At 46.1% G+C, this 13,094-nt stretch overlaps 1 protein-coding gene and 1 non-coding gene across 4 annotated transcripts in view; one reads left to right on the top strand and one right to left on the bottom strand.

The window, feature by feature from the left end:
* Window positions 1-4,032, bottom strand: part of RHBDL2 (rhomboid like 2) — a 61,320-nt gene extending 57,288 nt beyond the window's left edge. For all 3 annotated transcript variants that reach the window (XM_081492112.1, XM_081492111.1, XM_081492114.1), the window contains exon 1: window positions 3,774-4,032. The gene's annotated coding sequence lies outside the window, so the exon portion shown is untranslated. The remainder of the gene's footprint in view (window positions 1-3,773) is intronic.
* A 7,846-nt stretch (window positions 4,033-11,878) lies between these two features.
* Window positions 11,879-11,950, top strand: TRNAA-UGC (transfer RNA alanine (anticodon UGC)). Its single transcript has one exon. It is a non-coding gene; the product is annotated as a tRNA-Ala (tRNA).
* Window positions 11,951-13,094: the final 1,144 nt, after the last annotated feature.

Genomic DNA, 13,094 nt, shown 5'->3' with positions numbered 1-13,094 from the left:
CAGAGCCTACACACTGCAGCTACTGAGCCAGAGCTCTGGAGCCCATGTGCTGCAACAAATTGAAGCTCACATGCCACAATCATTAATGATCCCACATGCCACAAAGATCATCTCTGGCATGACAACTAAGACTCAGTGTTGCTGTTGTTGTTGTTTTCAGTCACTAAGTTGTGTCCGGCTCTTTGCAACCCCATGAACTGGAGCATGCAAGCCAGGCTTCCCTGTCCTTCACTATTTCCTGGCATTTGCTCAAATTCATATCCATTGAGCTGGTAATGCTATCTAACCATCTCAGCCTCTGCCACTTTCTTCTCCTTTCGCTGCCTAAGACTCGATGCAGTCAAATAAATATGTAAAAATAAAAATCTGGTTTGTTTATCTGTTGTCTGTCTCTTTCTATTAGAACATAAGCTCCAGGGAAGTAGGAAATTTTCCTTTTTATCCCATCTAATGGTGCTTACTGTTTGCTGAATAAACCACCAAGTGAGTAGAAGAAGGAAGATGGAGAAATTTGGAAAGAACACTGAATTGCCACACTCAGAACACCCTGGTTCTTGCTCCAATTCTGCCTCCTGCTTATCTCCAGACAAGCCACTTCACCTCACCTGATCAGTCCCCCATGATGTCCCTGGACAACGATGTTGTGTGTGCCATACACCTGTCGTGTTCACATTTTTACTCATGAAGCCCCATAAGAATTTCGGACAAGCTATGTTACTCTCATACATTTTTAAGTCAACAATAAATCATTCCTCACAAATTAAAATCAGTTGCAAGATAGAACTTTCTGGCATAGTCTTTATTAGAGACATGCTTTAGATATGTCTTCCTCCAAACCTTGGAGCTACAGATTTAGCTTGCTCAGTTTATGGAAAATGTCTGCCATATAATCCAATTGTCAAAGCCAGTCCTCACTGTCAAATCGATCAGCCAAACCAGAATAATCTTCTGTCTGTAAGAGAATCCACCTTCATTCTTTTCTTCCTTGTTACCTCTAATTAATTTTTTATTGAGGTATAGTTGACTTGTGATACTATGTTAGTTTCAGGTGTACAACATAGTAATTCAAAAATTTTATCGGTTATACTCCATTTAAAGCTGCTATAAAATATTGGCTATATTCCTTGTGCTATATAATATATCCCTGTAGCTTATTTATTTTACACGTAGTAGCCTGAACCTCTCAGTCTCCTACTCCTATATTGCCCCATCCCTTTCTCTCTCCCCACTGGTAATCACTAGTTTTGGTCTTACTGAGCGCCTAGCAATTCTAGCTCCCACCCTCCACTAGGCCTTTTCATGAGCATCTCTCTCTGCTGGAACATCTTCCCTCCCCAATTTGTTCTCCTGGCCAAGTCCTAACACCCCCTCCAAGACTCTGTCCTAACATTTCCTCTGCAAAGCCTTATTAAGCCTCTACTATTCTTGCCTGGAGAATCCCAGGGACGGAGGAGCCTGGTGGGCTGCCGTCTATGGGGTCGCACAGAGTCGGACACGACTGAAGCGACTTAGCAGCAGCAGCATGCACCTGCCATTGTGCTAAGCAAGGAATACAGTAACCAATAAAGCAGACATGGAAGAATCAAATGCCCCTTAGGGTACCACTGTCTTCTTTGTATTATCACTGTCTCCTCCACAAGGCTGTGAAAGCCCTGAAGATAGAACTTCTGTTTTATTCATCTTTTAAATTTATTTATTTATTTATGCTTGGCTGTGCTGGGTCTTCGTTGCTGCGTGGGCTATTCTCTACTTGTGGTGTGCAGGCTTCTCATTGTGGTGGCTTCTCTTGTTGTAAAGCATGGGATTTAGGGCGAGTGGGCTTCAGTAATTGCAGCTCCCGGGCTCTAGAGCATAGGCTCAATAATTGTGGTGAATGGACCAAGTTGCTCCATGGCATGTGGGATCTTCCCAGATCAGGGAATCGAACCCACGTATCCTGCATTGGCAGGCGTATTCTTTACTACTGAGTCACCAGGGAAGACCCATTTTATTCATTTTTGAATCCCTATTATGGAACCCATGGAACGAATCAGATTATGTTTGTTGAATTAACTTACTCACTAAAGATTCATCGATCGAACATTTCTATATCAGGAACATACAGGGTGCTCACTATAAGCTGTGAACATATACATAGGATCAACAGAGCACATGACTGAATGAATGAAGTATGAATGAGTGACTGAATGAAGGAATCAGGGGAGGACTGTGCTCTTTCCCACTTCGATGAAGCAGCCAAGAGCAGGAGATGTACTGATGAACAGCAAGTGAGAAGCCAGTGTCTAGGAAGCTAGGGGAAGGCTGATGCCCTTTTGCTCTTTCTGATACACAGAAACTTGAAGGACAATAAGGATTTGAACAAAGTGCACGGAGTCCAGAGTCTGACCTAGATTTGAATTCTGGATCCACTACTTATTATTAGCCATGTGACCTTAGGCAAATCCCTTTGTCTGTTCTTATCTTCATGTCCTCGACTGTAAAATGGGGCTGAGGATAATATAATAGGGTTATGATTAAATGAGATTACGCATTTAAAAGGCTGTAACCTGAGGCCAGGCAGAGTTGGTGGTAGGAACTGATGGTTCCCATCACTGACTCTAAGTATGCAAATTCAGAAACACAGCGGGAGAGCCTTCCTTTCCTTCCAGCTAGAGGTCCCAGCCCTGATCGCTGTTCTAACCTCAAACGGCAGGAGGCGCTTTCCCTATTCAGCCCCTCCCTTCACCACCTGCCCCTTCACTCCCAGCTCAGTGTTTACAGGTCGGCCCAAGTGCCTTCAAGGCCAAGGGCGTCTGCTACGTCTTTACAAGATAAATAGGGGAGGGTGGCAGTTAGGGTGGGTCATGGCAGGAAGCGGGCCAAAGAAGCACAGGTGTTTCTGGAGGCCCTGCTGTGTGCCTGGCACTGGGCTTGGTGTTTGATATGTATCATCTCATGTCCATGGAGTCCCAGCAACAACAACAACAGCTTATGTCCTCGTCATAACAATACTATTTAGAGCTAAGGAAACTGACGTTCAGGAAGAGGTAGGATATCAATCCAAATGCCTCTAAGACTCCAAAAGTGTTTCCACTCTGCCTCACTGGCCACCTGCTTATAGATGATCACCCTACATTTGTGAAATAAATTTCGGTTCTCTTATTCCCAGGAAGAGCAGAAACTGTGTGTCCCACCCCTAACTTCACCCCTGCCCCACCCTATCCCCCCACCCCACCCCCACCCCCCACCCTCCGCGGAGAACCATGAATAAAGAATAAAAAGTAACATATTAAGGAGTGAACAGATCCTTCAGACACCCATACCAGGAAGGAGGAAACAACCTCGGAGAGTTGCTGGGCAGGAAGCAGCCAGAGACTGCCGGTCCCTGGCTGTGGTCTCCCAGGGCCAAGTTCTAGCGAAGACTAGGATCTGGCTCAGTTGGAGGGAGGAGAGAACTGGGGACTGGAGTTGGGGACAGGTTACTGAGAACGGGATGAAGGGAGAGAAAGAAGGCGAGAGATTGACCAGGGCTCAGAGGGGCAATGGCATTACCTGGTCCTCCCACCATCGGGGAGAGGGGTGAGTCAGAGACAGCCCCCTGACTCCTGGCCCAACCTGCTGCCAACTTTTAAAATGAAAGTAGCAGGATCCCAAGCGGACACTCCTGAAGCCTCCTCCGGAAGGAGGTTGCCAAGGAAGCACTCCTCGGTCGGCCCTGGGCCTCGGGCGCTTCCCCCCACCCCACCCACCCAACAGAGGGACCGGGTCGACGGCTCCCAGCGCCCTCAGCTTACCTGGGGGAGGCCAAGGTGCATCCCAGGCAGGATAGGCTGCTCCCTGCCTTCCAGGCCGAGGGGCTGCCTCAGGTGTCCTGAAGTTCCCGCCCTGGCAGACACTCCTAGGTCGCTCCTCAAATTAAAATCCTCCGCACAGGTTCCCGCTCGCCCAGCCCCCGGGGGAGGGAGCCCGAGGAAATCCCCTCCCAGCCCTGAGAGGGCCGGGGCCGGGCCAGCCAGCTCGGCAGCCTCAGCCCTGGGCTGGCCCTGGATGAATGAGCCCTCCCGCTCCGCCTGTCTGGGTTTGAGCCAGGGAGCCTGTGACCGCCTCTTCGCTCTTCTTGGCCCTGGCCCTGAACTCCGATCCTCTTCCTAGTCCTACCCTCCCAGGTCTCTTGCCCTGCGTTCTCAGCTCTCTGGACAAAGACCTCCGCCGGAGGACCCCTTTCTTTTCCCACCTTCTTATTTCTTGATTCCTTCTCAAAAAGATGCCGGAGAGCAAGAGAGCTTATTATTGATGCATCCCACAGGGGTCCGCACCCCAAGACCCAGAGCAAGACAGAGCCGGAAAGAGAATGGATGGTGGCGGGGAGGAAGTCTAAGGAAAAAACAGTCTTCCCTCCTGTGTTTCTTCTTTACTCACAAAGGGATACCATCCAACACTTCTGACACCAGATGTGTGGGTTTAACCCACCCCAAACAGTTCTGCAATAGCAGCTGGGTGTCCTCCAGTTTAACTCAGTTCTGACACAATCTACCTGAAGCAAATGTCAGATCCCACAGGTGAAGGCCTCAGACTGCTGCCCACTTCAGAAGCCAATTGCAAGAAGTAGGTCCCCAGGTCACCCACAGCTTTCGTCCAACTTAGCTACACATCAGAGGTTCCTGTGTTCCCTTCCTGAGATCTATAGGGTGAGGTCTGGATGACTACCAAGCATGGGAGTGTCTGTCCTCATGGAGTTGGGATGCAACACCCTACCCATAGGTGGATGCGTTTACCAACCTGGAAAGTCCCCGAACTCCTAATGTTGGGATTTTATGGAGACCTCCTCACAAAGGCATGATCAATTATTAACTCCATGTCCAGCCCCTCTATCCTGTCCGAGGACAGAAAATTTCAATCTTCTAATACTGCCTGGCTTGGTCTTTCTAGTGACCAACTCCCATTCAGGAGCTCACCCACAGTGGCCTCGTTAGAACAAAAGATGTTCATTGTGCTCTTATCTGGACTGAGAAGTTTTACAAGTCTTTTAAGAGCCTTGTGACAGGGACAGAGTCAAAAATCAAATATTAGAACAAAAAGATGCTGGCAGCGCTCTTATCACTTGGGAAATTACAAGACTTTTAGGCGCTCTCTCTAAACCAGGAACCTGGGACAGAGACCAATATATATATATATATATATATATATTTTTTTTTTCTATTATCTCACACAGGGGAACCAAACAGCTGGAAAAAAGATATTTAGGAGTGGTACAGAAATAGCAACTGAAGCCCTGGGAGTGGGTGAGTTCACTCAGGGAGAGAAACCAGAGAAAGGAGAAAAGGGAATCTAGCACAGGACCTTGGGAAATACCAAGGGACATGCAGAGGATGGGGCAGGAAAAAGAAAGAGGAAAGGGGATGTGCATGGTGGTCCAGTAGCTGACTCCACACTCCCAATGCAAGGAGCCCAGGTTTGATCCCTGGTCAGGGAGCTAGATCCCACATATAGCAACTAAGATTTTGCATGCTGTAACTAAGACCTGGCACAGCCAAATAAATAAATAAATAGGAAATAAAGAAAGAGGAAAAGGCCAGAAATGAGAGCCAAGGGTTTGAGTCAGTTTGGGCTCCTATAACAACACATTATAGGGACCTGGCAGTCCAGTGGTTAAGACTCCACCTTCCAATGAGTTGGCTACTTGGTTGGGGAACTGAGGTCCCAAAAGTCGCAGGGTGCAGCCAAAAGTTAAAAACAAACTGGCTGACTGGCTGGCTTAAACAACGCTCATTTTCCAGTTCTGGATGCCGGGAAGTCCAAGATCAAGGTGCTGGCAGATCAGTGTCTCGAGATGGCCTTCTTCCTGGCTTGCAGACAGTCACCTTCTCTCCAAGTCCTCATCTGGTGGAAAGCAGAGAGAAGCAAGCTCTCTGGCATCTCTGCAAAAGGGCTCTCATCTCTTCATGAGGGCTCCACCCTCCTGACCTAATTATCCCCCAGAGGCTCCATGTCCAACACCATCACATGGGAGCTTGGGGTTTCAACACATGAACTGGCTGGAGAGGGAACACAATCCCACTATAGGGGTTGAGCAGAAAGTCCAGAAAAACAGATGCGAATTGGAGCAGACAGAGCAAGTAGGCTGAAGTGGGGAGGGGTGACCCTGGAAAGCACTAAAGATGGATAGCTGAGCCTTTCTTCAAGAGCTTAAGGGAGTGGCACCCCACCCCTATTTCCTGACTAAAGTAAGTGGCACGGTCACCTGTTAGGAGTTAGAGGGATAGCGGTTGGGTGGAAGATTGAAGGGAATTGTCAAATGTTTGAAAAAACTGTTGGGAGGAGAGAAACTCGACCAAAGTGATGTAGGGGCTCACAGAGAAGCGTGGAGAGTCCAATCAGAACAACGCACGTACGTGCAGACTTCCCTTGTGGTCCAGTGGTTGAGAATCCACCTACCAATGCAGGGGGTGTGCATTTGATCCAGGGTTGGGAAACAAAGGTCCCAAGCCTGGGTGCTGTAACTACTCAGCACATGGCACTCTGGAGCCTGCGCCCTTAAATAAAAAGAACAACACAGATTAACAAGGAGGCAAGGCTAAGGGGCCCTCAGGGCAGCTCCTGTCCTAAGTGACATGATGGTAAGATCAATGGGAGATGGGTGAGACTCATGGGGAATGCCACCAACACCGTTCAGCTCCCAGATCTGGGGGGAGATTTTCCGTAAGATGGGAACTCTCTACAGAGAAAAGTCCGGCTTTAAGGGACTATGGGCAGCCATAAAAGTGCAAAGAGCATCTGAGACCAGCAGTGGCCGTGCTGGGTTGCAGAACTGCACAGGAACAGTGGCTGTGCCAACTCAACTCCAGGATCCAGTTCTCCCCACCAAGTAAAGCAGGACACAGGCTGTCAGAGACACCACAGTGCAGTCCAGCCTCCAACCAACCCCCCGTGTTCTTGTCTCACCCTCAACAAGCTGCTTCCCGATTATGACTTGGTTTCTTAAGGTGTGTGATTTCACAGAGGGAAGGTGTCGGCCCACACCCAACAAACACTTAAATTAGGGAGCTCTCAGAGAGCAAAGCCTATACCTATTTATCTCTGTGTCCCCAGCACCCAACACAGGGTTCAGCATTCAGCTGGGGTTCAAAAAGCTATTTGAAAAACAGATCTGGAGAAGACTGATATGCCTTTAAATACATTTTGTAAATTAATAAATTCTCATTTGGGATTTGTATATCGGTTGCTGTTGAACCCCATTCATATGGATCAGTATCTACAAATCATGTCAGGGCTGAAACTTTGACAAGCTCATGTTTCTAAACCCGCAAAATTCAGAGCCTGGCCCTGCACTGTGGTGAATTCTCCAAAATCATACTCATTCCCTTTTTAAAAATTTATTTTATTGAAGTATAGTTGATTTACAAATTGTGTTCTTTTCTGCTGTACATCAAAGTGATTTTATATATATATACATACATTCTTTTTCATATTCTTTTCCATTATGGTTTATCAGGAGATATTGAATATCCCTGTGTTATACAGCAGGGCCTTCTTTATCCATCCTGTATATAATAATTTGCATCTGCTAATCCCAAATTCTCAATCCATCCCTCCCCCATCCCCTCCCCCTTGGCAACCACAAGTCTGTTCTCTATGTCTGTAAGTCTGTTTCTGTTTTGCAAAGAAGTTTATTTGTGTCATACTTTATATTCCACATATAAGTAATAAAATATGGTATTTGTCTTTCTATTTCTGACTTACTTCACTTAGTATGTTAATCTCTAGGTCCATCCATGTTGCTACAAACAACATTATTTCATTCTTTTTTATGGCTGAGTAGTATTCCATTGTATATAAAGATCATGGCCCTTCGAGGTCAGTGAAACAGGCTTCTTCTTTGTAAAGTAACATACCCAGCACCATCCCTCCTCATCCAGCCAACATCATGAGATCTAGATCTTTTGCCTGGGAATTCCTAGGCAGCCCAGTGTTCAGGACTGGGCTTTGCTGCTCTGGCAAAGAATGTAGTAGGGTGGTAGGACTGATTTGGGTTTGGGTGCTATAGGAAGGCAAGGGCCACACATCTTTTCAGCTCACCACACCCAGCTCCTCCCCATTCATCCCTCAAAACTTTGGCTGTCGTGTATGTAATCTGTGCCCAGAATTTGTTTCATTGATTTTTCAGTCTCCTCAGAAAGAGGACATTTAACTCAGGCTGGGCCAATTTGTTTCCTTTTCCTAAAAATGGCCAGAGGGGAAGGGAGACTCTACTTTGTCTCTGCTTATAGCTGTAACTGGAGAAGGAAATGGCAACCCACTCCAGTGTTCTTGCCTGGAGAATCCCAGGGACAGAGGAGCCTGGTGGGCTGCCATCTACGGGGTCACACAGAGTTGGACACAACTAAAGTGACTTAAAAAATGACTTAGCAGCAGCAGCAGCATAGCTGTAACTAAAAGAAGTAAACCTGGGAGCTACAGAGAGTTCCTTATGAAGAGATGAAGAGTTAACTAATCTTTTCCGCGGCACTCTGAACTTGCCACACAACTTCTGACACTTCTGGTCATCAAATGTGTGACCACTAAGCAATTCTCAGTGACCCCAGCTGGGTGTCCTACAATTAACTCTGTTCTGACACGATCGCCCTGAAGAGAGTGTCACATCGCACAGATGAAGGGCTCAGTCCCATGAGACTGTCCCCATTCCAGATGCCTGTCCCAAATAACAGGCTACCCACAACTTCTAAACACCTTGGTTACAAATTGGAGGTTCCCACATTCCTCTACTCAGATTTGATTAACTTGCTACAGTGGATCACAGAACTCAGAAACCCATTTACCAGTCTGTTAAAACATTATACGATAAAGGATACAGATGAAGAGGTAGGTGAAGACACACAGGACAAGGTCTGGGAGGGTCCCAAGAGCAGGAGCTTCTGTTTCCATGGAGTTAGGGTGCACACCTTCCCAGTATATGGCTGTATTCACTGGCATGAAAGCTTTCAGAAGCCCGTGCTATTGACATTTTACAGAGGCTTACTTTTATAGGTGTGATCAATTATTTACTCCTATTTCCAACCCCTCTACCCTCACTAGAGAAGTGGGGGGTGGAGGCAGGGCTGAAAATTCCAAGCTTCTAATCATGGCTCGGTCTTTCTGGTGACCAGCCCCCATCCAGGAGCCCACTCAAAGTTGCTCCATTAGAGAGAAAGATGCTTTTATCTATTAAGAAACTACAAGGGTGTCAGCAGCTAAGCCAGGAACTGGCTGCAAAGACTTATGCATATGTTCTATTATCTCACACACATCATAACACCTACCACAATGTAGTTAAAATACCTGAGTGTGTGTCTTTCTCTTTCCCTGCTAAAGGGCATGCCCTGGGATTATGAGTTCTTCAAGAACAGTAACCTTCACTGTTTCATCTTTGTACCCATGCAGTTATGCCCCAAATCTGACACCAAGTAGGAAACAATGAATGTTTGTTGAACTTTCAAACTGGGCAACAAAAATGAGGTTCCCACCTTCCCCAGGTGAAGACTCCCTCAGCCACCAGCAGGTGTCAGGACATGTCTCTGTGGCTTCTGGCTACCAAGCTCCTTGTCCGATCCGTAGCGACTGGTACAAGTACAGGTGAGTCACTGGAGGTATGAAGAGTGACCGCCTGGACAACTCTAAGGCCAGGGTGTCAGGCTCTAACAAGAAGTGGTATAATTGAGGCTGCAACAAGCTACTCCTCATATTCCTCCAGATTCCCAGTAGCATGTTTCCCGAATGTTGAGCTCTTGCCTAAACAGGTTGTATATGTCTGTGTGTGTTAGTTGCTCAGTCGTGTCCGACTCTTTGCGACTCCATGGACTGCAGCCTGCCAGGCTCCTCTGTACCTGGGATTCTCCAGGCAAGAAGACTGGAGAGGGTTGCCATTTCCTCCTCCACCTAAACAGGTTAGATGAACTGCAAAGAGAAGCCTCTCAATAAGTGATCTTTCCTTATGGGTTTTAACATTCTATGTCTAAAGGACAAATAAATTGTTAAAAAGATACTCATCTATGAAAAAGTACAGAAAATCTAATACAGCGGAGCTGGTAAAGAATACACCTGCAATGCGGGAGACCTGGGTTTGATCCCTGGGTTGGGAAAATCCACCGGAGAAGGGACCAGCTACCCACTCCGTATTCTGGCCTGGAGAATTCCATGGACTGTATAGTCCATGGGGTCGCAAAGAGTTGGAGATGACTGAGGACTTTCACTTCACTTCAAAAAAAAAAAATCAAAAACAAGGCAAACAAAAGAAACTAGATAAAATGAAAAGAAAATCTTTTTAATGCATGACTGACCTTGACCGGAATGTGAGGAGTCTCTAGGAGAAAACAGGCGTAAGCAAGTGTGAGAGTCATATTTGTGCCAGTGTCATATACAGATTCCTAGTGACCCAGCATCTGTGTTTTCACGGACCATGGAGGTAAGGAAAAGTGAAAGTCACTCAGTCATGTCCGACACTTTGCAACCACATGGACTGTGGTGAATTCTCCAGGCCAGAATACTGGCGTAGGTTTGCCATGCCTTCCTCCATGGGATCTTTGCAACCCAGGGATCGAACCCAGGCCTCCCACATTACAAGTGAATTCTTTACCATCTGAGCCACCAGGGAAATCCAAGAAAACTGGAGTGGGTAGCCTATCCTTTCTCCAGGGGATTCTTCTCTAGCCAGGAATCAAACTGGGGTCTCCTGCATTGCAGGTGAATTCTTGAACAGCTGAGCTACAGGGAAGCCCATCCTAGACCTAAAGAGAGCAGAAAATAAAGTCAGAGGTCAAGGCTGAGCCTCTCCAGTACCCAAGCCACTAATACTCTCAGTGGAAGCGAGCAAAGTGAAAACAAAAACTGGGAGAGTGGGAGTGGGGATGCAGGCCTATCTTCACTAGGATCAGAGAAGAGTGAAAAATAAACACAAAACTGTCTCTCCTAAGAATTCTCTATCCCATGCCTCCACTTACATGTGTTCACCTTGGGACGTATTCTCCTTATCTGTATGAACCAAACACTCCAGGATGGAAATTTAGAGTGTTTCTGGATTGGCAGGACAGAGAGATAGCTGGGAGAAGCAAACCCAAACTTCCTCTTGAAGAATATGATTAAACTCAGGCCTCAAATATTTCCCGCAAAGTTTCAACATCACTCACAATTTTTTTAAAAAGCTTCTGACCACTCGAAGAAACAAATCCCTACAAGCAGAAACAACCAACTAGAGGATCATATGCGTAAAGATCAGAAATATGGGGGTTTTTTTAATTGAAAAGAAAATTGGGGGCTGCGTTGACTCTCCGTTGCTGCACATGGGCTTTCTCTAGTTGTGTTGAGTGGGGTCTACTCTTCAGTGTGGTGCCTGGGCCTCTTATTGCAGTGGTTTCTCTTGCTGCAGAGCATGGACTCTAGACACTTGGGCTTCAGTAGTTGCAGCCCTCCAGGATCTGGGGCTTAGACTCAATACCTGTGATACACAGGATTAGTGGGATGTGGGTGGGGTCCTGTGCCATGTGGGATCTTTCCAGACCAGGGATTGAACCTGTGTCCTCAGCATTGCAAATTGGATTCTTAACTACTGGACCACCAGGAAAGTCCCGAGATACTGCTATTTTGAACTATAAACTATAATTTAATTATGTTTAATGTGTTGAAATAAATTAGAGGGATTTAAAAGTACAGCCAAGAAAAATCAAATAGCAATGACTGGAAGTCTAGGCAAGTAACAAGAGAATCTAAAAATTCTGGATATTTTCCTTTGTTAAATTTTACTAGAGAAATTTAGGAACCCTTGACTGCCAGAAAAACCAACAGTAGAGTGATTGGAAGGATTGGTATATGCAGCATGATTTCTGACTGTATTCACTGTATTGAAGTTCACTGTGCTGAAAGTTGGTCAGGGGATGTAGCTCAGTGGTAGAGCGCATGCTTTGCATGTATGAGGCCCTGGGTTCAATCCCCAGCATCTCCATATTTTGGGCTTCCCACATGGCTCAGTGGTAAAGAATCTGCCTGCTAGTGCAAAAGATGCACAAGATGCAGGTTTGATCTCTTGGCTCAGGAAGATCCTCTGGAGTAGGAAAGAGTAACCCATTCCAGTATTCTTGTCTGGAAAATTCCATCGGCAGAGGAGCCTGGCAGGCTACAGTCCATGGGGTCACAAGGAGTTGGACGTGACCGAGTATATGCGCGCGCGCACACACACACACACATGCGCGCGCCTGCAAGTTACAGAGATTGGTGAAAGTTTTAATTTAGAACTGTTGACCTTAGTTAAGCTTCTCAGAACTTTTTTTGATAAAATATATATAACATAGTATTTACCATTTTAGCTATCTTTAAGTGTACAACTCAGTGGATTCTCGTTGCTTTTTAAGTCTTCTCTTTGTTCTTGATGTTTTATTGTTCAGTCGCTAAGTCATGTCCAACTCTGCGAGCCCATGGACTGCAGCACACCAGGCTTCCCTGTCCTCCACTATCTCCTGGAGTTTGCTGAAACTCATGTCCATTGAGTAAGTGATGCTATGTAACCATCTCATCCTTTGCCTCCACATTTTCCTGTTGCCTTAAGTCTTTCCCAGTATCAGGGTCTTTTCTAATGAGTCAGCTCTGTGCATCAGGTGGCCAAAGTATTGAAGCTTTACCTTCAGCATCAACTCTTCTAATGAATATTCAGGGTTGATTTCTTTAGGATTGACTGATTTGATCTCCTTGCTGTCCAAGGGACTCTCAATAGTCTTCTCCAGGTTCACAGTTCGAAAACATCAATTCTTCTCTCCTTAGCCTTCTTTATGGTCCAACTCGCACATCTGTACATGACTACTAGAAAAACTATAGCTTTGACTAGACAGACCTTTGTCGGCAAAGTGATGTCTGCTTTTTAATATTCAGTTTAGGTTTGTCATAGGTTTCCTTCCAAGGAGCAAGCATCTTTTAATTTCATGGCTTCAATCACCATCCACAGTGATTTTGGAGCCTAGGAAAAGAAAATCTGTCACTGCTACCGCTTTTTCCCCTTCTATTTGCCATGAAGTGATGGGACCAGATGCCATGATCTTAGTTTTTTGGTGATGGTTTTATAACATGGTGAATATAACCAGTACCACTGAATTGTA

This window comes from Giraffa tippelskirchi, chromosome 5 (genome assembly GCF_054371585.1).
Source record: "Giraffa tippelskirchi isolate mGirTip1 chromosome 5, T2T-mGirTip1v1.2.pri, whole genome shotgun sequence".
Classification (NCBI taxonomy): Eukaryota; Metazoa; Chordata; class Mammalia; order Artiodactyla; family Giraffidae; genus Giraffa; species Giraffa tippelskirchi.
Note: the sequence above shows the minus strand (reverse complement) of the source record. Positions and strands in the feature narration are given on the sequence as shown.